The sequence below is a fragment of the Podarcis pityusensis genome, assembly GCF_964106645.2.
Source record: "Podarcis pityusensis genome assembly, chromosome: W".
Taxonomy (NCBI): Eukaryota; Metazoa; Chordata; class Lepidosauria; order Squamata; family Lacertidae; genus Podarcis; species Podarcis pityusensis.
This window is the reverse complement of record NC_138045.1, coordinates 9,262,434-9,286,118: the sequence shown is the minus strand read 5'-3', so window position 1 is coordinate 9,286,118 and position 23,685 is coordinate 9,262,434. Positions and strand designations below refer to the sequence as shown.

Here is a 23,685-nt window from a genome sequence, read left to right as displayed (position 1 = left end):
TATAGGGCGGTAGTTCTTAAGCTGTGTCTTTTCAGTCTCTGTTTTCGGTACAAGTGTAATATATGCTTCTTTCCACGACTCTGGTGCTCTTTCCCCCTCCATTATTTCACTACAGACCTCTTTCAAAGGTTGTATTAACCATTCTTTCAAGGATCTATAGTATCTAGAAGTCAAACCATCTGGTCCTGGAGATTTACCCAATTGCATATTTTGAATGGCACCTTCTATTTCCTGTTCAGTTATTTTATAGTTCAAAATTAGTTTATTTTCTTGAGATATTTTTTGTAATCCATTTGTTTTCAAAAATTGATCTAAGTCTGTTTCTTTCAATGGCCCTTGGGTATATAATCGTTTAAAGTACCTCTGGAAACAATTTCTAATCTCTGCAGGGTTCTGTATATTTCTTCCTTCCACTTCTAAGTTCGTGATTGTATTTAGTTTTTGTCTCTTTTTCATTTGCCATGCCAACAATTTACCACATTTATTGGCCGACTCAAATGTCTTTTGTCTCATTTGTTTAATTTTCCATTCTATTTCCTGATTCATCATTTTCATATATTGTACTTGATATAACTTTAACTCTCTCAGAATCTCTTGAGATTTTGGGTTTACTCTCAGTCTTTTTTCACTTTCCTTTATTTTGTCCAATATCTTATCCTTCTTCTCATTTTGAATTCTTTTCTTTACTGCGTTCTGTTGTATTAAGAACCCTCTCATAACCGCTTTACTTGCGTCCCAGATTACTCTTTTCTCCACGTTAGTGTTCAAATTTATCTCAAAATAGTCTCTCAAGGTTTTTTGGGCCTTCTTAAGTACTTCTTCATCTCTAAATAAGGTGTCATTCATCTTCCATCTAAAGGAGCCAGTTGGTGTTAGTCTCATTTCCATCTTGACAGCATTGTGATCGGAACAAGTTTTCGGGCAGATTTCCACCTTTCTTGTCCTTGGTGCCATTCCTCTAGTTATCCAAATTTGGTCAATTCTTGTCCATGTCATTTTGGCTTTAGAAAAGAAAGTTCCCTCTTTAGCCATGGGGTTTCTTATTCTCCAAATATCAACTAAGTCCAAGTTGTCTGTCATATCAAAAAAAGTTTTCGGTAGTCTACCATCCTTAGTGACTACCTGTCTTTGTGCCTTGTCCATATATGTAGATACCACTCCATTCATATCTCCCATCAAAATCATGTTGTAATCCATATGGTCCATCAGGGTCTCGTGCAACTTCTATCAAGAATTTTTCTCCTTGTGTTTGAATTTCAATTGCCACAAATCTTCCTTGGTCATCTTTAAAAACAAATTTTGGTGATAGTCTGTCCTTTGCATAAATCACAACCCCTCTTTTTTTAACTTTGTCCGATGAAATAAACTCCTGACCAAGTCTTTTATTTATCAAGAATTTCCTGTGTAATCTTGTTATATGTGTTTCTTGTAAACAAATTAAGTCCAATTGTTCCTTTTTTAATAGATGAAACACTGATTTCCTTTTCTGAGGGGAATTCAAACCACGACAGTTCCAGGTTAGTAGTTGCAGGGCCATGATGTAATTATTTTGGTTCTCCTCCAACGACACCTAGTGCCTGTTCCTCTTCCGTCGGTGGTATCACTTTTTTCAGAAGGTCCTTTAGTTCCAGAGATAGTCCTGGTGTTTCTAAAGCTTCTCTTGCAGTTGTTCTTAACTCTCCTGTGACTTTCTTTTGTAGGTCTTCTCCGTGGTCTCTCCAAAATTTGTCTTTGTCGTCTTCCGATCTTATTTTCCTCTTCTTTCCTTTGTAGCTAAAAGATAGGCCTTGAGGAAATTCCCACCTGAAATTAATCCTATTACTTTTCAGCAAGGTAACCAGGTCTTTATAGTTAGATCTGAGATCCAGAAGGTGTTTCGGAATGTCCTTAAATATCTCCACTCTTGTCTGATGTATTTCCAGTGTCTTCTGGAAATGCAAACCCAGGATCTTATCCCTCTCTTCTTTTGTTCGAAGAGTGATCAAACAGTCTCTCACCTTCTTTTCTCCTCTTTTTCCAAGTCTAAAGGCGTTCACTATTTTAAAACTGTCCTTTACCAGTTCTGGATTCCAAAAGTCTAAAAATAACTGCATAAGAAATTCAGCTAAATTGTCCTTCTCCACTTCAGGTACCGCTCTGACCCTTAAATTCACTTGTTTTTCTTTCAACTCAATCATAGACAGGGTTAACTTATGATCTTCCAATTGTTTATATAACGGTGGTATCTTCTCTTGAACCTCTTTAACCTCTGTAACAGACGCTGTAGCAATTTCTTTAGCCTCTTCGGCAATCTGACGTGTTGAGGCCGATTCCTCTAATAATTTCTGAATAGTCTCTGTATTAGTATTTACTTTCTGGCCCAAATTATTTAAACTTGCTGTATTTTGATTAATACTTGTTGTATTTTGATTAATACTTGTTGTGTTTTGATCAATCTTGTCTGATGCCTCTGCTACTTGTTTCCTTATTCTGTCCAAAGATTCATTAATTTTAGCCAAAACCTGAGCAAAGGCGTCATCACTTGCCATACCTTTAGTTTTGGGTTGTGCCGATGGGGCTGCTATTGGAACCCCAGAGGGGCCAGAGGTCGAAGCTCTTCTTTGCAATCCACCGTCTGTTCGCAGTACTCTGCCTGACCTTGTTGCTTGTAACGACTCTAATTTCTCTTTCCCATCTGCCATACCCCTTTAGATAAAACTCAAGGTCAGTCACACAGTTAAGTTCAAAATTGTTTTGAAGTGGAAAGTTCCAAAAGGACCGTGTGGGAAAATCCTCAGATCAGCTGCAATTGCAATTGTAGCTAGTTGTAAAAAATCCAAATTCCACTAGGGGGACACTGTAACAGTCATAAAGTTCTTAAATGCTTTACTTCTTCTTTAAGTCCCCCCAGTTTATCAGAAAGATAACAATCTATCTTAAACAGTTACTTTAAGACCAGGAGATATCTATCCACAATATTGTATCCAAATTGTATTTCCAGTGCAGGACTAGCTGTCAAAATATATTCAAAGACAGTACCTTTTCTCCAACTTTTAATTGTCTCTGGGAATCCGTTCCCAAGGGATTGAGCGATGGTTTTTATCTTCTTTTTCTCACCTCTTCTTAAAGAAATAACATTCAAAGTTTCCCCCCCCTCCCTCAAGTTGAGGGGGAAAAGTCCTGGTTAGATGATTGGATTAAAGTCCCTTTATGCGTCTTTTTCTAAGCTTCCGCTTTCAAGTTCAATGCTTTGTTTTATCTACAGCAGAGAGAGGCAGACTTCCTTTTTATACCTCTCCGCTTTCGGACGAATTCCCTTTAAATTTGTACAGTTCCAATTGCATAAAATCCTACTCACGGATCGTTGATTTTCAAAGCCAAATTTCCAAGAAAGAAAGGCAGCGCTCTCCGGTCACAGCTCGCTGCTTCACTCCACGGAAGAAGCAAACAACCCACAGCACAGCGCTCCTTCCCCCGCTCCGTTTCTGAACCCGTTGCCGGGCTCTTTCACGAGTTGGGGGGGCGCCAAACGTGCCCACTGGGTCCCAAGTTCACAGGCTTCCCCCGCCTGTGATTTCAAGGGTTCCCCGCTACGCCGAAGCGGGATCCGACCCTGTTTTCCGTAGAGCGATTCCCTCCGATCCGAGGGAATCCGCCATTAACCGATGGCGCCACCTCCGGAAGTCCCCTGTTTTTTTAATTTTTCAAAGCTCTGTAGTTTTAATCTGTCACCTTCTTGTTCCAAAATTTCCCAATACTTTGGCCATTTGGCCTCCATATTGAGTTTTTTCTGAGCCTTTGCTTCCATTGGTGACAACCATCTTGGGGTTTTAGTTTCTAACAAATCCTTATATCTTATCTATAATGGGTATGGGGTTGCTCGTGCGTAAGTTGCCGCCTCTCCTGGCTATGTTGCCTTGTTAAACCTTTCTGTCTGGACAGCCCTTCAATTCGTGGCTGCCTCAGTCGCTAGCAGAATCCGTCAGTGGGCGTTTCTTAAACCTCTTCCAACATAAAAGTTGTTTGACGCCCAGTCTCCTCCTACTCTCCCTGCATGGAAGTCTTCTGCGCAGGGAGGGCGTGGGTAGCGGAGGACCCGTGCTCTCCCCGCTGGTGTCCAGTGAAGAGTCCTGGAGCCCTCTCGCCGATTCCCCCATCTGCCTCCCTGTATCCCTGGTGTAACGTTGATTTGCTTCCCCCTCTGCTGAACTGCCTCTCTCCCTGCTTGGCCCTTCTCCAGCATCATTTGAGAGCCTTCCCTCCGCCTCAGGCTCCGATGTCAGTTCCCTGACATCCACCTCCCCCCCCAGGACCCCCTCCACCCCCGGCCCAACCTGTTGATCCAACTTCGTCCTTATCTTCAGCCAACGAGGCGGGGAATCCCCGGAAGGAGCTGTCGCCATCCTCAGAGGATTTGAAGCCCGCTTCCCACCCGCTCTGATCCCTTCCCGCGGGGTGGGCCTCCCAGTCTGATTCTTCTTCCTCCGAAACCTCTCCTCCCTCCTCCTCGGAGGCAGAAAAACCCACAAAATCCTCTTCATCGTCTGTAGTTCCAAACTGCTCCTCCCAGAATCTCGCCAGTGGTTTGGGTTTGTCCGGGAACAGGCGGTGGAATTCCTCCACCAGATACCCGTCATCAATTGCCTCCGCGGGAACCCACGTGTTTTCCGACCCGGGTTCTCCCTCCCAAGCTACCAAGTACTCCACCTGGCGTCCTCGCCACCTTGAATCAAGTATTTCCGTGGCCAAGTGGTGGTGCTGCCTCTCTTCTACCTGCGGGTGTGTGGTGACTTCTCCCTCTCGCCCCGGGAATTCCCGCCCCTCCCTGTACGGTGAGAGTAGGGACCTATGGAACACCGGGTGTATTTTTATGCTGTCAGGCAACTTGAGCTTGAATGCCACGGGGATCACCTGCTGTGTTACCTCAAACGGTCCCAGCCGCCTGGGCTGCAACTTCTTGCACCCCCCCTTAAAGGGTAACCCTTGGGTTGACAACCACACCCTGTCCCCCACCCGTATGGTCTCCCCTTCCCGACGGTGCTTGTCTGCCTGCCTCTTGTAAATTCCCTTGGCCCGCTCCAAGTTCATCTTAAGTTGCTGGTGCAGGGCCTCCATTTCTTCCACAAACTGCTCTGCCAAAGGTACACTCCAACTTTCCTCCCCACTCCCCGGGAAGGCCTTGGGGTGACACCCATAATTGGCCATGAACGGGCTCATTCCCGTGGACACATGTTCAGCGTTATTGTACGCAAATTCCGCCAGTGCTAGTTTCTCCACCCAATCGTTCTGCCTCTCACTGACGTAACAGCGTAGGTACTGCTGGAGTATACTGTTCGCTCTTTCTGCTTGCCCGTTGGTTTCCGGGTGTCTCGCCTTCGAGAAGCCCACTTCGACCTGTAGCAAGCTCATGAGCTTCCTCCAGAACTGGGAAGTAAATTGTTTCCCGCGGTCGGAGATAACCCTCGAGGGAGCCCCATGCAACCTGAAGATGTGATCTACAAACAACCTGGCTGTTTCCTCTGCCGTAACTGCATGTGAGCAGGCTATAAAATGGCACATTTTTGTCAGTAGATCGACCACTACCATGACTGCTGTCTTCTCCCGGGACTTGGGCAAATCGGTCATAAAATCAATGGACACCACCTCCCAGGGTTTTCCCGGCGTGGGTAAGGGTTCCAGTAATCCTGCCGGGGCAGCCCGCTCCCCCTTTGCCCTTTGGCAGCGGTCGCAACCCCGTACATATTCCCGTACATCCTCCCTCACCCTGGGCCACCAGAACTGTCTGGTGACGAGCATCATGGTTTTGTGCTGTCCAAAGTGTCCAGCTGTGGGGTTGTCGTGGAGTTGTTTGAGTACCTTCCCCCGTAGAGTCTCCCCCGGTACATACAGTGCCCCCTTATAGTACAGCACCCCTTCCTTCTCCTCAAACCCTCCTTGGGTTCCTCTTCCGTCTCGGAGTTCCCGGATTTTAGTTTGTGCGAACACGTCGTTTCTAGTAAGTCCGGCCAGTTCTCGTTTCCCCACCAAGATTCCCCCACACACCCACCGGTCCTCGGGGATCACGTGTCGTATCTCCGACGGCCCCTCTCCTTCCCAGTACTCTGGCTTCCGGGAGAGAGCATCTGCTCTCACGTTTTCCTCTCCTGGTACGTATCGGATTTTGAAGGAAAACTTGGAGAACTCCTGTGCCCATCGAATCTGTCTCTGGTTGAGTACTCGTGCGGTCCTCCAGTATTCCAAGTTCTTGTGATCTGTACAAACCTGGATCTTGTGCTGCGCCCCTATTAGTAGATGGCGCCATCGACGAAACGCTGCATAGATCGCAAGCAGTTCACGGTCATACACAGTATAGTTTTGCTCCGATTTGCTCAGCTTTCTCGAGAAAAAGGCACACGGCTTCCATTCCTGCTTGCTCCTCCCTGGCTGCAAAAGAACCGCCCCAATGGCTCTGTCGGATGCGTCGGTCTCTAGCCTCATGGGTTTCTCCAGATCCACGTGCAGGAGCTGCTCTTCTGATGCGAACGCCTTCTTCAGTCTTTCAAAGGACTGCTGGGCCCCCTCTGTCCAGACGAACTTCCTTTTGCTACTGAGACAATCTGTGATGGGCGCTGTCAAGTGGGCGAAGTTCTTGATGAACTTCCTGTAGAAGTTGCTGAACCCTAGGAACCTCTACACGTCCTACCGGGTTTTGGGAGCCTTCCACTCCAGCACTGCCTGCACCTTGCTTGGGTCCATCGCTAGGCCTTTGTCTGACAACCTGTACCCCAGAAACTCGACTTCTCTGGCGTGAAACTGACATTTTTCCAGCTTGATCCACAACTGGTGCTTCTGCAGTCGTTTTAGCACTTCCCTGACGTCCCTGACATGTTGCTCCTCATTGTCTGAATAGATTAAGACGTCGTCCAAGAAGGCTACGCAGTTCTTGTACAGCAGGGACCCCAACACGTGGTGCATGAAAGCTTGAAAACAGGCGGAGCCCGACTGTAATCCAAAAGGCATAACTAGGTACTCAAAGGCCCCTAGGGGTGTGAACCTTGTGGTCTTCCATTCGTCCCCCTCCCTCATCCTAATCAAATTGTATGCTCCCCTGAGGTCCAGCTTGGTAAAAAATTTCCCTTGCCTCACCCATGTTAAAATGTCGTCAATCCTGGGCATCGGGAAGGTCACGGGTTCCGACACCAAATTGACGGCCCTATAGTCCACAATGAGCCTGGGTTTATTTGTGTCCTTTTTGTCCACAAAGAACACCGGACTGCCCCCCACCGCTTTCGATTCTCTTATGAAGCCTCTTTTCAGGTTCTTGTCAATAAATTCCCGCAACTCCTTCATCTCCCTGTCCGACATGGCATACAGTTTACCCACCGGCAGCTGCGCCCCCGGGAGCAAGTTGATTTGGCAGTCAAAGGGCCTATGGGGGGGTAGTCTATCCGCCTCCTTCTCGCTGAAGGCCTCCTGCAGGTCAGCATATTGTGGTGGCACCTCCCCTTTCCGCTCCACAGCTATCCCAGCCACCCTGGCCACGGTCATTCTTGGAGTTTCCCCCCCTAGACAGTGTTCCAAACAGTAAGCGGACCCAAAGGTGACAGTCCTCTGATGCCACGCCACCACCGGATCATGTTGTGCTAGCCAGCTCATCCCTAATATTATTGGGGGCCCTGCCAGTGAGGCTACATGAAAGGCGATGGTCTCCGAGTGCCTGGAAACCCTCATTCTCATTGGTGGGGTCTCGTGTGTCACTTCCCCTCCCAGAAGCTCTCTGCCATCAATGGTGGTTACTTGCAAGGGGAAATCTAAGGGCAGCAGGTGGAGCTGGTGCTCTAGTGCAAAGTCCTTGCTGTAGAAATTGCAGGAACTGCCCGAATCCAACAGCCCTTTCACCTTGACTGGGTGCCCATTCGGGAGTTCTAGACCACTTCTATGGCTATAGCCGCCCTGGGGGGGTCTGGTTGGGGCACTTTTATTGGTTGCTGGCCTGGCTGCTGTGCCCGCTGAGTGGCAGCCAAGCGTTGTCGTTTCCCTGCTCCTTTCCCTTTTCCACCTCCTCCTCACCCCCTGCAGCTCCCACCATTCCTTGCCAGGCCTTTCTTTGAGGGCAGACCCTGGCAAAATGTCCTGGCCGCTGGCAGAGGAAACACTTCTTATTAGTTTTCCAATTCTTTCCCTCCTTCTTGCGACCGTCGCTGGAATTTGAAACCTCCCCCGCGCGCGCCCCATCTATTTCCATTGGCTCCGCCGGCGGGGAAGGCTGCCTTGGTATTTCAGGAATGCGGTAGTCATGGTAACGTTGCTCTCTCCCTTCCCGCTTCTCCTGAGCCCGCGCTTCCTGCCTTACACCAATCGCAAGCACAGCCTTGGTCAGCTGATCCATCGACTGCGGGCGGGGTGCGCGGGAAAGCTCGTCCTTCACCGTTGGGGACAACCCCTCCTCAAACAACATCTGAATGGGTTCAGAGTCCAGTTCCCACCCGAGCAGATGAACTAACATGGCAAAGCGTGACCAGTAGTCTCTAACTGACTGGTGCCCCTGTTTACAGTTCATCAGTTCCCGCCGAGTCACACTTTGCTGTACATCACTGGAGTACATTGCATCCATTGCCTGGAAAAATTTCCTCAGGTCCTTCAAGGCGGCATTCTGCGTTGCCATTAGGGGCCTGATCCATTCCCTGGCCCCATCCTGCAGATGCCCAACAATGTAAGCAACCCGCTCCCCGTCGTCTGCAAAATCATTCTGCTGCAGTTCCAAAGCGTACTCTATTTCCGTTCGGAACGCACTATAGTCCTGGGGCTTCCCTCCAAATTTGTGTACCAGTCCCGGTACCTTCCTTGCTACGGGGGTGGGTCTGACCTGTGCATCTTGAGCCCGCCTTTCGTCCAGCCGCGCCGTCAGAAGAGCCACATGCTGCTCCAAATCTCGGTTCCTCTCCACCAGATTTTGCACTCCGGCTGCTCCCTCCGTGGCGCCAGCTTCTCCGGTTTTGCTCATGATGCTGCCTGCCGCTGTGCACAAGCAACGTCAGGGACTGACGGATTGCTATAATGGGTATGGGGTTGCTTGTGCGTAAGTTGCCGCCTCTCCTGGCTATGTTGCCTTGTTAAACCTTTCTGTCTGGACAGCCCTTCAATTCGTGGCTGCCTCAGTCGCTAGCAGAATCCGTCAGTGGGCGTTTCTTAAACCTCTTCCAACATAAAAGTTGTTTGACGCCCAGTCTCCTCCTACTCTCCCTGCGTGGAAGTCTTCTGCGCAGGGAGGGCGTGGGTAGCGGAGGACCCGTGCTCTCCCCGCTGGTGTCCAGTGAAGAGTCCTGGAGCCCTCTCACCGATTCCCCCATCTGCCCCCCTGTATCCCTGGTGTAACGTTGATTTGCTTCCCCCTCTGCTGAACTGCCTCTCTCCCTGCTGGGCCCTTCTCCAGCATCATTTGAGAGCCTTCCCTCCACCTCAGGCTCCGATGTCAGTTCCCTGACATTATCCAAACATTAAACAGTGCTTTTCTGACAATATGGTTTTTGAACGCTTTGTGTGCTTTAACCTTATCATACCACAAATATGCATGCCAACCAAATACATTATTGAAACCTTCCAAATCCAACACATCCGTGTTTTCAAGAAGCATCCATTCTCTTAGCCAACAAAATGTGGCTGATTCATAATAAAGTTTTAGATCTGGCAGGGCAAATCCACCTCTTTCTTTAGCATCTGTTAATATCTTAAATTTTATACGAGGCTTCTTGCCCTGCCAGACAAATCTGGAGATATCTCTCTGCCACTTCTTGAAACAGTCCATTTTGTCCAAAATTTGCAGTGTTTGAAACAAAAACAGCATTTTTGGCAATACGTTCATTTTTATCACAGCAATTCAGCCTAACAACGATAGCTTCAAATTTGACCATATTTCTAAATCCTTTTTCACCTCAGTCCAACATTTTTCATAGTTATCCTTAAATAAATTCACATTCTTAGCAGTCATGTTAACCCCTAAATATTCCACTTTCTTAGCCAGTGTCAATCCTGTCTCCTTCTGAAACTTATCTCTCTCAATCTCAGTTAGATTCTTCTCTAAAACCTTAGTTTTCGTCTTATTCAACTTAAAACCTGCTACCTGACCAAATTCTTGAATTAGTTCTAATACTCTTTTAGTGCTAGATTCTGGCTCCTGTAAAGTCAATACTGTTAGGGTGTGAAACCTAAGACGCTGGCAAGTTAGCAATGTCATGTGACTTTAAGTAGTCAAGCTCGTTAAGTTGTTAAGTTGCTCAGTATATAAAGAGTGTTTGTTTTCTCTGCCTGTGGGGCGTGAAGCAAAAATGTCTGAAAGCTCCGGAGGTATTTCTGTTATCTTTCTGCAGTAAACCTGTCTTTGGAAAGACAGGCTTCCCTGTGTCGTTATTTCTTTGCTGCTGAGACTCTGAAGCTTGTACTGCAACAAGAATCTCTGCACTGGACTTAATTAATACTCTGCAAAGAGAGCTGTTGCTGGTGGCGCAGCGGAAGCGTTTACTGGACCAGTACACAAACTCTCTTAGGTTATGGATCCTTCTACGTTTCTACAGCTGTATTGTGTGCAGAGAAAGTGAAAGCAGCTTTCGGATGAGAGAAGACCGGCTTGGTCGTAAATCCAGCTCTTAAAGGCTTCAGAGGAGGCTGGAGGCGTCTGAAAAGTGAGTAAAACAAATCCCAAGGGGAAAAAGAAGAAAGGGCACACAGAGGGAGTAGCAGCAGACCCCAAGAATGGCAGTGGAAAATTTCCAGGTTCCCTTTACAAAGTTGAACTCTGCTAATTACGTGCAGTGGTCTAAGAGGGCTCAAGTCTGGTTGGAAGCCAAAGAAGTGTGGGCTGACTATGTCCAGAGGCGAAAGCCGTTTGTGGCTGTTGCAGCAGATGCCACAGCAGAGCAACAGGCTGCTGCACATGCTCAGAATAGGGAACATGATAAAATGGACACTAAAGCTAGATGCATGTTGATGGTATCGATAGACGATTCCCAATTACCTCATGTGGAAAATTTAAGGTCTGCATTTGAAATTTGGGAAGCTCTTAGGCGAATTCACCATAGAGCCACGCCCGGAGAGAAGGTGAACATTATACGTGCTTTGTATGAGTTGAAACTGAAGCCAGGGGATAGTGTGGTTGAACACACGTCACAGATGACTGAGTATTTCAACCGACTGTCATCTTTAGGTGTGAATTTTCCTGAAAATATTAAAGTTTATACTCTGCTTAGCAGCCTGCATGCAGGGTTTGAAAACTTAGTACTAACTTTACAGGTTTTGCCAGAGGACCAGCTGAATATGAATTATGTGACTGGTAGATTGTGTGAGCAAGAATATCAACATCATCGAAAACGTATTGATAATTCAAATACCCCAAGGGTTGGATGTTCAGATAATTCCCAGCGTGGGGAAACTAGCAGGCAGAGCTGTAAGGAAGCCTCACAAGTGTCTGCTATGGCCAGCAAGTCATGTTTTTGATGTGGCAGCAGGTTTCATTTGATAGCAAAGTGTCCAGAAAAGCAACAGGAATTTCAACAGTCCAGGGCCAGTTTCCGGAGCTACAGGGGAAGACGACGTGAGAACTACAAGAATCAACGATCCAGAGGGGGAGCAGGTGCTGATAAGGGACTATCTGCAATGGCAGCACAAAAGAGTCCTAAAAGGAGCCAACAAACCTTGAAGTGGATAATTGACAGTGGAGCAAGTCACAGTTTAGTTCCAGCGACATCTAGTGGCCGCTTGATGAACTGCAAGACATTGCCAGTTGCAAAAACCGTGACTATAGCAGACAATAGTAAACGAGAAATGAACCTTAAAGGCACAATTTATGTTAACTGTTTGCAAACTAACCTTCCTGTTTTTGTTCTTCCAGGAATGAAGAATGGACTTTTGAGTGTGTCATGCCTGGTAAAAAGTGGTTTTAAGGTTGAGTTTGAAAATGATGTGTGCACCATTTTGAAACAGGGGAAGGAGCTAGTTAAAATTCCCTGTGAGGATGGGCTTTTTGTTTTGGATGAAGAGCAGTTAGCAGCAGGTAGATGTTCAACAGGTGAAGCGCAAGCTAAGTGTGTAAATAAGGCTCCTCATACAGGTTGTGCACATCTACTACACAGAAGGTTAGCTCATATATGCTTTAAGTATGTAAGCAAGATGCCAGATTTAGCTGAGGAGTGTAACATTAAACCCTGTCCAAATTTTCTGGATTGTTGTGCTTGTAAACATGCTAAGGTTAAGACATGTAACTATCCTAGATCTGATAGAGTAAGCAAGAAACCCTTTGAACTTGTGCACACAGACGTGTGTGGCCCTATGCCAGTCAAATCGCTTGGAGGTGCGAGATTTATGCAAATTTTGGTGGATGATTTTTCAAGGGCTAGTTGGGTTTTCTTTCTGAAAGAAAAATCACAAGCAGCTTCCATCCTGATGGATTGGATTGAAGAAGTCGAATGTAAATTTGACACCAGGGTACGTAAAATACAATCAGATCGTGGTGGGGAATATGTGAACCACATGCTGGAGACGTGGTTAAAAAGGAAAGGTATAGTTCATAGACTTACCAATCCCTATTCACCACAGGAGAATGCAGTTGCTGAAAGAAAATTTCGAACATTACAGGAAGCCATTGCTGCTTTGCTGTTTGATTCTGGACTTCCACAGCGTTTTTGGGCTGAGGCTGCACTGTATGCGAATTATACTTTTAACAGAGTGTACAATAGCACAGTAGGCAACACTCCTTACTTCATGCTATTTGGGAAAACCCAAAAATTGATCATCTAAGAGTTTTTGGATGTCGTGCTTATGTGCTGGTGCCTAGGGCACAACGTAGGAAAGGCGATCCTAGGTCTAAAGAAATGTTTTTCTGTGGTTATCAAGCAAACACAAAAGGTTGGAGATTTGTGAATGTAGAAGGCAATCAAACGAAAATCACAATCAGCAGAAGTGCAGAATTTTGTGAACAGGATGGTTGGAATAAAATTCATGGAAATCCTGACATACTATTTGATGTGGTGAACAGCAATGAAACTCAGGCCCCAGGGCAGGTATTAGTTCCAGAACAGACTGAGGAATTTGAGTCTGAGGATAAGGGTGAGAAATCGCCTAGTTCACCCAAGTCTGTAAAGTCAGAATCTTCTAGTTCTAAAAGTTCACCTGTACAGCAAGAGAGACGTGTAAAGTCAGAATCAGAAAGTTCTACAACTACTAGTGACAAACAGGTGACGACTAGTGATTCTGGGTCAGAGGGGGAAACTGAAGGAACGTCGCAGGAACTGTTAAGGCGTTCTAAGCGTACCAACAAAGGTAAACCTCCTGAAAGGTACCAAGCTATTAGTGTTTGGGCTGGTTTGGCAAATTGCGAACCTGAAAGTTTTGAGGAGGTTGAACAATTACCCCAGGAGGAGGCCAGTAGGTGGCGTGAGGCCATGCAAAAGGAGTTGAATTCTATGAAAGAACTGGGTGTGTTTTCCATCACCAAACTGCCAGAAGGTACCAAAGCAGTAAGTTGTAGGTGGGTGTACAGGATAAAGACAACAGCGATGGGGAAACCAGAGTACAAAGCAAGGCTTGTAGCTCGAGGTTTTACGCAAAGAAAGGGGTTACATTATTCCGAAGTCTATGCACCCACTTCAAGGAGTGAAACCCTACGGGCACTATTAGCAGTTGCTGCTCAGAAAGGGTTCAAAGTGAATCAATTTGATGTCTCTACAGCTTATCTTCATTCAGACTTGGCTGAAGAGCTCTATATGGAGCTACCGCCAGGATTGAAAGTTGGTAAATCAAATCAGGTATGGAAACTACATAAATCTATTTATGGACTCAAGCAATCTGCTCATAATTGGAATGAATGTTTGAATGACGTTTTGGTAGGCATTGGTTTTAGCAGGAGCAAGGCTGACAATTGCTTATATTTCAGAAGTTCAGGAGATGCTCAAGAATCTTTGCTTGTTTATGTAGATGACCTGATTTATACTTCAAAGACACAAGAACAAGTAAAAAAACTAGCCAAAGAGTTAAATAAACACTTCAAAGTTAAGAATCTTGGTGATGTGAAGGTCTATCTTGGTGTTCAGATAGATAGGACCAAAAATGGCAGTTTTCTACTGAATCAAAAAGGCAAGATATTGCAAATGTTGAAAAAGTTTAACATGACGGAGTGTGCAGGTGTTAGAACACCAATGGAAATGGGTTTTGTAAAAGACAATGAGTTCAAGGATAGTGCTGAATTCAAGCGTGCTGAAATCTTTCAGTCAGCACTGGGAAGCTTACTTCATCTTTCGCAATGGAGTAGACCAGATATTGCTTACGCTGTTAACTTACTCAGCAGAGAAGCTTCGAAACCTAGTGTAAATGCATGGAAAGGAATTCAAAGAGTGTTAAGATATTTACAATACACCAAAGATTTTTGCCTTGAATTGTTTTCGGAAGGACAAGCACAGATTACTTGTTGGGCAGATAGTGATTGGGCAAATTTAAAGGATAGAAAATCAGTGTCTGGCTGTGTAATAAAATTTGGTAACTCTCTGATTGGGTGGAGATCCAAGAAACAGAACCTAATTGCTTTGTCGTCAACAGAAGCTGAGTTCTGTGCCTTATCTGAGTTATGTAGAGATCTAGAATTTTACAAATGCTTGGCACAAGAGATGTATGAAAAGGCCATCACTCCAATCACTGTATGGGGTGATAATCAACCGTGTCTTAAGTTAGCACAAAATGGGCAGTTTAAAGGTCGTACAAAACATTTGGATATCCGCTTTCAAAATGTTTGTCAAACGGTAAAAGCAGGAATTGTTAAATTAAATTACTGTCCCAGTCATGAAAATCAAGCTGATGGTTTTACAAAACCACTTGGGTTTCAGCGGCATGAAAACTTTTGTGAAGAAATGGGTCTGAAGTAATTTTGTTTTTTGTATTGCCAGCGAGAGGGGGTGTTAGGGTGTGAAACCTAAGACGCTGGCAAGTTAGCAATGTCATGTGACTTTAAGTAGTCAAGCTCGTTAAGTTGTTAAGTTGCTCAGTATATAAAGAGTGTTTGTTTTCTCTGCCTGTGGGGCGTGAAGCAAAAATGTCTGAAAGCTCCGGAGGTATTTCTGTTATCTTTCTGCAATAAACCTGTCTTTGGAAAGACAGGCTTCCCTGTGTCGTTATTTCTTTGCTGCTGAGACTCTGAAGCTTGTACTGCAACAAGAATCTCTGCACTGGACTTAATTAATATTCTGCAAAGAGAGCTGTTGCTGGTGGCGCAGCGGAAGCGTTTACTGGACCAGTACACAAACTCTCTTAAATACCAAATCGTCAGCAAATGCTTTCAATTTGTACTGTTTGGCTCCCACTTGTATACCTTTTACCAATTGGTCCCTTCTAATCATATTTAACAATACCTCCAGGACCGATATAAAAAGCAATGGAGAGATTGGGCAACCTTGTCGTGTTCCTTTCTCAATCTTAAATTCTTCCATCACTACATTGTTCACAATTAAATTGGCCTTCTGTTCTGAATAAATTGCACCTATACCGTTTCCAAAACCTTGACCAACCCCCATCCCCAATAAATTCTTCTTTATAAAACTCCAGGAAATGTTGTCAAAAGCTTTCTCCACGTCCACAAATATCAAAACTGCTTTGGTATTAATCTTCACTTGTAATTTTTCTAAGATATTAATTATATTCCTCGTATTGTCAGACAAGTGTCTGCCCGGGAGAAAGCCCGCTTGATCTTTATGGATTTCTTCTGTTAACACCTTTTTTAATCTTTTAGCCAAAATGTCTGCAAAAATTTTATAGTCCACATTAAGCAGTGATATGGGGCGGTAGTTCTTGAGCTGTGTCTTTTCAGTCTCTGTTTCCGGTATAAGTGTGATGTAAGCTTCCTTCCACGACTCTGGTGCCCTTTTCCCTTCCAATATTTCATTACAGACTTCCTTTAAAGGTTGTATTAACCATTCTTTCAAAGATCTGTAATATCTTGAAGTCAGTCCATCCGGTCCTGGAGATTTACCTAGTTGCATGTTCTGAATGGCCCCTTCTACTTCCTGTTCCGTTATTTTGTAATTCAGCATTAATTTATTTTCATGGGAAATTTTTTGTAGTCCATTCATTTTCAAAAATTTATCAATATCCATTTCTTTCTGCTTCTCCTGTGTATATAGTTGTTTAAAATACCTCTGGAAGCACTTTCTAATTTCCACTGGATTCTGTATATTCTTTCCTTCCACTTCCAAATTTGTGATGGTATTAAGTTTTTGTCTTTTTTTCATTTGCCAAGCCAACAGTTTCCCACACTTATTTGCCGATTCAAATGTCTTTTGTCTCATCTGTTTAATCTTCCATTCTATTTCCTGATTCATCATTTTCATGTATTGTACTTGATATAACTTTATCTTTTTCAAAATCTCCTGGGACTTTGGTTTCACCCTCAATTTCTTCTCCCCTTCCTTTATTTTTTCCAAGATTTTATCTTTTTTCTCATTTTGCATTCTCTTCTTAATTGCATTCTGTTGTATCAAAAATCCTCTCATGACAGCTTTACTTGCATCCCAGATTACTCTTTTTTCCACAGTAGTGTTCATATTTATCTCAAAATAGTCTCTCAAAGTTTTTTGGGCCTTCTTAGTAAATTCTTCATTCCTAAACAAAGTATCATTCATCCTCCTTCTAAAGGAACCAATTGGCGTCAATTTCATTTCCATCTTCACAGCATTATGATCGGAGCAGGTCTTGGGACAAATTTCAAGTTTGCTAGTCTTCGGAGCCAGTCCTCTGGTTACCCAAATTTGGTCAATTCTTGTCCATGTCATTTTAGCCTCGGAGAAGAAAGTTCCCTCTCTTCCCAGAGGGTTCTTCATTCTCCAGATATCAACTAAGTCCATATTTTCAGTCATATCAAAGAAAGTTTTTGGTAGTCTTCCATCCTTAGTGACTATCTGTCTTTGTGCCTTATCCATATTTGTAGACACTACGCCATTCATATCTCCCATCAAAATCATGTTATAATCCATATAGCCCATCAGGATCTCATGTAACTTCTTAAAGAATTCCGATTTTCCTTCATTTGGTGCGTAAATACCTATTATCAGGAATTTTTCTCCTTGCGTTTGAATTTCAATTGCTACAAATCTTCCTTGATCATCTTTAAGTATAAATTTTGGTGATAGACTCTCCTTTGCATAGAGGACCACTCCTCTTTTTTTTACTTTATCCGATGAGATAAATTCTTGGCCTAATCTTTTATTATTCAATAACTTCCTGTGTAACCTTGTCACATGTGTTTCTTGTAAACAAATCAAGTCCAAATGCTCTTTTTTCAATAAATGAAATACTCTCCGCCTTTTTTCAGGGCTGTTCAGTCCGTTCACATTCCAACTCAAGACCTGCAGCGCCATCATGTGGTTACTTTGGTACCCCCCCAACTGCCCCCAAAGCTTGCTCCTCTTCTGTTGGTGGTGGTGTTGTCACGTTCACTGGGGGGTCCAATCCAAAAGATAATGTCGATATGTCCAATGTTCCCCTGTTTGGTGATCTTCTCTCCAATGCTCTTTCCTCTGATCCTCTATCTGGTGATCTTCTGTCCAATGCTGTTGGCTCTTTTCCAATTCCCTTCTGCAGGTCTTCTTCGTATTTAAGCAGAAACTTTATTTTATCTTCTACTGATCTTATTTTTATTTTCCTTCCTTTGAAACTGAAGGATAGGCCTTGAGGAAATTCCCACCTGAAAATGATTTTGTTCCTTCTCAACAGGGCAACCAAATCTCCAAAGTTGGACCTAAGGTCCAGAAGATGTTTTGGGATATCTTTAAATATTTCCACTCTTGACTGATGTATTACCAAAGTCTTCTCGTAATGCCAGCCCAAAATTTTATCTCTCTGTTCTTTAGATCGGAGGGTAATCAAACAGTCTCTTATTCTGTTCTTCTCCTTCTTCCCTCCTCTTCCCAGTCTGAAGGCCCTCAGAAGTCTAAACTGCTCTTTTTCCAAATCCAAGTCCCAATGGTCTGCAAATTCCTCCGTGAGATAGTCTATCAGGCAGTCTTTTTCCAGTTCAGGTACAGCTCTAATCCTCAAGTTTGTCTGTTTTTCCTTAAGCTCAATCATAGAAAGCGCCAACTTATGGTCCTCAAGTTCTGCTTCTGAAGGTCTGGGACTCTCTCTGTTTCCAGCTGGGTTACCTTCGCTTCCACAGCAACGACCTTTTCCTTAACTTCCTCTGCTATCTGTCGAGTTGAATTAGACTCCTGAATCAATTTCTCAATAGCTTCTGTATTTGAATTAACTTTTTGTCCTAAGCTATTTATACTTTGTGTATTCTGATTTATACTTTGTGTATTCTGATCCAATTTTTTATTCATTTGTTCCAATGATTCATTTATTTTGCTCAGAGCAAGTGCCAGAGCCTCTTCTGAAATCATTCCTTTTGGTTTAGAATGCGTCAATACAGCCACAGATGAAACAGGAGGGCCAGATGTAGCAGCTCTTCGCCAAGACTTCCCGGACCTTGTTGTTTTGTCTTGGATTGGCGGGTCTATTTTTTCTTTTCCATCTGCCATAACACTTAAGCCCTTCAAGGTCAATTCCACAGTCTCAGAGTCTTATCTTTAGAATTGGAAAATTCCAATCCTTGTAGCAATTTCAAAGTCCTCCTCTAGAGGGAAATAGTTACTATTTATATTGTGTTAGTCCAAAATGTCGCTTCTTTTTTCCCCCAAACCACAATTGCACCAGTATATTTAATATCAAATCTCAGCTACTATTACTCAGTTTGTTTTACTCCTTTTAGTCCCTTTCGAATCAGAAGAGGGTAATTGAAACAATGTATCACTCTTGTTACACTAACTGTCAATGAACGGTCTATTCACAGTCTATGCAGAGCTCCAGAATACAACAATCTTAATGGCAGCCCGTTCCCAGGTTCTGAGCGATGGAAATTTAGCTTCTTTCCCTCTCTTTTTGCAGGCAAATATTGTCCAAAAACTCCCCCCCCCTTTTCTCCTGCTTCCAAGGGGGGGTTTTCGCTATTTTTAGTGCTGGAAATTTAGACATTTAAGGTAAACTTTCCAAGGCTTTAGCTTAAGCCTGTTTGCTTCCGACTGTTTACAAAGAAGGTGGACTTCCTGTTTTAAGCCTCCCCCTTTCATTGCCAAATTCAACTTTTGAAACTCCAATTCTTCGCTTTACTCACGGGTAGTTACTTTTAGATCCAATTGTCCACAGGAAAAAGTCAGCGGTCTCCGGCAACGGCTGTGCGGCTTCACTCCGTGGAGGTAGCAATCAGTTCAAAGCACCGCGCCACTCACCCCACTTCGCTCCGGACCCCCGAAAACGGGTTTCCCCGTGAGTAGGGGAGGCGCTCTTGGTGCCAGCCGAATCCCACGTTCCCAGGCTTCCTCCACCTGGGATTTTTGAAGGGTCCCCGCCTTCGCCGCGGAGGCAAGACCTGATTCCCACGGAGCGGATTCCTCTCATTCAGAGGAACTCCGCCATTGCCGATGGCGCTAACCCGGAAGTCTCCTTCCCCATATTTCTAGATCTCTTTTAACACTATTCCACATTGGCGTATAATTGTTCTGAAATAGATCAATAGTTTTAGAGGTTAACCAAATTCCCAAATACTTAACTCTTTTAACAACTTCTATACCTATTTGTTGCTGCAATACTTCTACCAGGTCCTGTTTCATATTTTTGACAATTATCTTAGTTTTCTTTTTGTTCAATTTAAAACCTGCCACCTGCCCAAACTGTTCTATCTCCTCTAGTACTTCTTTAACACTTGTAGATGTCTCTTCGATTGTTAATACCAAGTCATTGGCAAAGGCTTTCACTTTGTACTCATTTTGACCGACTGTAATTCCCTTTATTAACTCATTTCTCCTTATTGATCTTGAGAAGACTTCCAGTACCGATATGAATAATAATGGTGATAAAGGACACCCTTCTCTTGTGCCTTTAGTAATTTCAATATTTTCTGTTACTATATTATTTACAATCAATTTTGCTCTCTGTTCCGAATATATCACTTTTATTCCATTTAGGAAGAATTGACCCGTATCCATAAATTCCAAATTTTTTAACATAAATTCCCAAGATATATTATCAAAAGCCTTTTCCGCATGCACAAAAATTAACATTGCTTGCTTTTCATTCCTGGCAGTCAGATACTCAATTATATTAATTATATTCCTTATATTATCTTTCATCTGTCTGCCAGGTAGAAAGCCTGCTTGATCCTTATGAATAATTTCATTCAATATTTTTTCCATTCTGTTTGCCAATATGCTTGCAAATAATTTATAGTCATTGTTTAACAGAGAAATCGGTCTATAATTCTTTACTTGTGTTAAATCCGAATCTTGTTTTGGAATAAGTGTAATATAGTCCTGCCCGCATTCCAGTGTCCTTATCTCCCTTTGTCTGCTTTGATTCCCAGCCTCTGTCAGCTCCGGAACGAAGCTGACACAGTGGGTGAGTAGGTCTCCTGGTAATCCTGTCCTGGTACCTGTGAAAAACCTCTCGCGACCAATCTGGCTTTGTGCCTGTGATGGCTTGTGAATGCTCTTCTCAAGAAATGCCTCTGCTCACTCAGAGATACATATATACAGTCTTTATTTTACATATGTACAAGCAGCACATTGCAATCATGCATCCGAATCCTCTGGCTCAGATTCTGGGAGTGGCTTATGCTGGCTCCTTCTCCAACAGAAAAGGCGGGGAAGTTTCACGTGATGCCTCTCCCCCCTCCTCTTTAACACTCTCCTGTCCCTGGCAGACGGAATAGGCATTGTTTCACTGTCTGTGCCAGAACTTCCTGTGAGGTGTTGAGGCTCTGGTTCCACATCTGTGAGCTGTCCCGCCTCCTGGCTTTCCCCTCTTTCCTCAATCGCCAATTCCTGCCCCCCTCCCTCTGCCTGTCTCTGCTCCTCCCCTGCATTCTCTGACAATACCATGACAGTGCCTGACAACCCTAGTCTCTTGTGACAGAGCGTTCCACCAGATCGGAGCCACAGCTGAAAAAGCCCTGGCTCTGGTTGAGGCCAGCCTAACCTCTCTGTGGCCCGGGACCTCCAAGGTGTTTTTGTTTGAAGACTGTATGATCCTCTGTGGGACATACCAGGAGAGGCGGTCCCGTAGGTACGAGGGTCCTAGGCCGTACAGGGCTTTAAAGGTTAAAACCAGCACCTTAAACCTGATCCTGTACTCCACCGGGAGCCAGTGCACCGGGTGAATGTGATCTCGCAGCGAGGACACCGTAAGGAGTCTCGCCGCGGCATTCTGCACCCGCTGGAGTTTCTGGGTCAGTCTCAAGGGCATCTCCACGTAGAGCGAGTTACAATAATCCAGTCTGGAGGTGACTGTCGCGTGGATCACAGTGGCTAGGTCAGGGCAAGAGAGGTATGGAGCCGACTGCTTAGCTTGGCGGAGATGAAAAAATGTTGCCTTTGTTATAGCTGCAATCTGTGCCTCCATGGAAAGGGAGGTGTCGAAGATTACACCCAAACTCTTAACGGACGGTGTTGGCACTAATTGTGCCCCCGCAAGAGATAGGAGTTGCCCCTACAATCCCCTATCGTCCCGACCCAGCCAAAGGACCTCTGTCTTCGAAGGATTTAACTTCAACTGGCTCCCACGTAACCATCCAGCCACAGCTTCCAAACATCTGATCAGTGTGTCTGGGGCCGAGTCAGGATGGCCATCCATCAACAGATGGAGTTGGGTGTCATCAGCATACTGATGGCAGCCCAACCCAAAACTCCAGACAAGCTGGGCGAGGGGGCGCATAAAGATGTTGAAAAGCATCAGGGAGAGTATCGCACCCTGCGCCACTCCACACACCAAGGAGTGGCACGATGACAGTTCCCCCCCAAGCGCCACCCTCTGTCCCCAACCAGAGAGAAACAAGTGCAGCCATTGAAGGACTGTGCCCTGGATCCCCATGTTGGCAAGGTCCAGGAGTTTGTGATCGACCATGTCGAAGGCTGCTGACAGTTCTAAAAGAATCAGCAGCCCCAACCCGCCTCGATCCAGCTGCCTATGGTGATCATCTGTTAGGGCAACCAGAGCTCAGTCCCATGACCAGAGCGGAAGCTGGACTGGTATGGATCCAGAGCCGATGTTTCATCCAGAAACCCACCAAGCTGTTCAGCAACCGCTCTCTCAATCACCTTACCCAGGAACGGAAGATTCGAAACCGGGCGGTAATTGGATAGATCTAAAGGATCTAATGATGTTTTCTTTACGAGCGGGCGCACCACTGCCTCCTTCAATTCCCCTGGGAATGTCCAATTAGGAATAGCCAAGGGACTAATTGATGATATCCCCTAGGGGGCCCACACCTCGTCTGAACACGCTCTAATCAGCCAGGACGGGCACGGGTCAAGAGGACAGGTGGTGGGCTTTCCATCTCGGACGAGTCTGTCCACATCGGCTGAGGATATCCGGTCAAGGTGGTCCAATACTGGACCCGAGGACAATCGAGGGGCCTCCAGTTCCGTTATTGTATCCAAATTGGCAGGGAGGTCACGGCGGAGCAACAGGACCTTCTCCGCAAAAATAAGTTATCAAGAACAAGCCATCTACAAACATAGCATGCAAAATGTCCTCTTTGCCTTTCTTGATAATACAGATGCCCTTTTTGAAGGAAATCTCAGTCTTGCTCAGTCAGCTGTGGATGCTGAGCAAATTGTCTGCAGAATCTGGAACAAAATGTACTTTGTTGATGGTTGTATGCAGACTTGCCAGTTTCACAATTCCAACTCCTGCAATTCTCAAAGTCTTACCATCAGCCTGTTGGATTTCCCCATCCTGAGGCGTGAAGGAAATAAACAGGTGCCAATTTCCACAGATGTGCCTCGTTGCTCCTGAATCGACAATAAATCTTCCTTCGGCCTTTGGATAAACAGTACCTGCAAACAAAGCCTTGTTTTTCACCGGCCTGGGTTTCTCACCCCCTCCCTGCTTTCGGCCATCTGCAGGCTTTTTCTTTTGTTTACCTTTAGCCTTTGGACAATGATGCTGCAAGTGGCCTTCATTTTCCACAGTGCCAGCACTTCACAGCTGCCAATGCCTTGGCTCCCCCTGGAGGCTGGAATGCTGTCCCACACTGCTCCCCCGAAGCACACAAGCTGGTTCCGCTGCGTTCCTCCTATCAAATTCATTTTGGAGGGTTGCCAAAACCTTTGAAGCAGTGAGCTCCTGTGCAGGTAAAGTTGCCAGCTGGTTTGCCACAGCGTGGTAACTATCATCCAGGGAATCCAATATTAAGATAGCAAACAGAGATTCTGGCATCGTGAAACCTCTTTGAACCAATTCCTGTCTCAGATGCTGCAAATGCAAGACGTGGATTCTAAGGTCTTCTTCTGGCCCCCAACGCTTCTTGTGCATCTTTCTGAAGTAAAGCAACACAGACCCAGCTTCTTGTCGGAGATGCAAGGCCTGAAGCCCTTCCCACATCTCTCACGAGCTGGATTTGCCAGCCAGGGTAATTAACTCTTCTGGAGCTACCGAGAGCAGAATTATTCCCATGGCTCTTGAATCTCCTGCAATCCATGCATCTGTTACAGGAGCTGGGGGATCCTCAGAAACAGTGTGCCACACACCAAGCTTTCTCATCTGGCCTTCGCAATACCTTGCCCAGGTCTGATAATTGTGGCCATTAAGCTTTGGACATGGATCCCCATCTGAGGCTTGTAAAAGCTCCATTTCAGCTCTTTACTGCAGCCGTGAGCTGGA

The 23,685-nt window shown here is 45.0% G+C and overlaps 1 long non-coding RNA gene across 1 annotated transcript; it reads left to right on the top strand.

Moving 5' to 3' along the window:
* The first annotated feature begins 10,143 nt into the window (after positions 1-10,143).
* Positions 10,144-15,091, top strand: LOC308467705. Its single transcript, XR_013981257.1, has 2 exons — positions 10,144-10,637; positions 11,245-15,091. It is a non-coding gene; the product is annotated as an uncharacterized lncRNA (long non-coding RNA).
* The last annotated feature ends 8,594 nt before the right edge of the window (positions 15,092-23,685 follow it).